Source organism: Bison bison, unplaced genomic scaffold (genome assembly GCF_000754665.1).
Source record: "Bison bison bison isolate TAMUID 2011002044 unplaced genomic scaffold, Bison_UMD1.0 scf7180017864066, whole genome shotgun sequence".
NCBI lineage: Eukaryota > Metazoa > Chordata > Mammalia > Artiodactyla > Bovidae > Bison > Bison bison.
Window position 1 is genome coordinate 3,694,662 of NW_011494638.1, and position 1,157 is coordinate 3,695,818.

General features: G+C 39.1%; 1 protein-coding gene across 1 annotated transcript in view; it reads right to left on the reverse strand.

Moving 5' to 3' along the window:
• PRTG (protogenin) overlaps window positions 1–1,157 on the reverse strand; it is a 167,221-nt gene that overhangs the window by 60,806 nt on the left and 105,258 nt on the right. The window lies entirely within an intron of this gene.

The following is a 1,157-nucleotide window of genomic DNA, read 5'->3' on the forward strand; positions in this document are numbered from 1 at the left end:
CAGCACTGATTTCCTTTAGGATGGACTGGTTGGATCTCCTTGCAGTCCAAGGGACTCTCAAGAGTCTTCTCCAACACCATAGTTCAAAACCATCGATTCTTCGGTGCTCAGCTTTCTTTATAGTCCAACTCTCACATCCATACATGACCACTGGAAAAACCACATCCTTGATTACTTTGTTGACAAAGTGATGTCTCTGCTTTTTAATATGCTGTCTAGGTTGGTCATAACTTTCCTTCCAAAGAGTAAGCGTCTTTTAATTTCATGGCTGCAATCACCATCTGCAGTGATATTGGAGCCCAGAAAAATTGAGTGTTCTATTTCTTTGCATTGAGTGTGGCGGCTGTGCCAGCAAAGGAGTTAATTAGGCCTCTATTAATAAATAACTTGGTAATTCAATTTGATTTAGACCCATGTATCTTCCTTTATTTTTTAATTGAAGTAATTGCTTTACAGAATTTTGCTGTTTTCTGTCAAATCTCAACATGAATCAGACATAGGTATACATATATTCCCTCTCTCTTACCTCCCTCGCATCTCACTCCCCATCCCACCCCTCTAGGTTGAATACAGAGCTCCTGTTTCGAGTTACCCGAGACATATAGCAAATTGCTGCTGGTTATCTATTTTACATATGGTAATGTAAGTTTCCATGTTACTCTCTCCATACAGCTCACTTTCTCCTCCCCTTTCCCCACGTCCCTAAGTCTGTGTTCTATGTCTGTTTCTCCACTGTTGCCCTGCAAATAAATTATTCCATACCATCTTTCTGGATTCCATATGTATGTGTTAATATAAAATATTTATCTTTCTCTTTATGACTTACTTCACTCTGTATAATATGGACCCATGTATCTTTAAAGGATGTGCAAATTAAGCATAGATATGCAGAGTACATCATGAGAAACGTTGGACTGGAAGAAATACAAGCTGGAATCAAGATTGCCAGGAGAAATATCAATAACCTCAGATATGCAGATGACACCACCCTTATGGCAGAAAGTGAAGAGGAACTAAAAAGCCTCTTGATGAAAGTGAAAGAGGAGAGTGAAAAAGTTGGCTTAAAGCTAAACATTCAGAAAAAAAAGATCATGGCATCTGGTCCCATCACTTCATGGCAAGTAGATGGGGAAACAGTGGAAACAGTGTCAGACTTT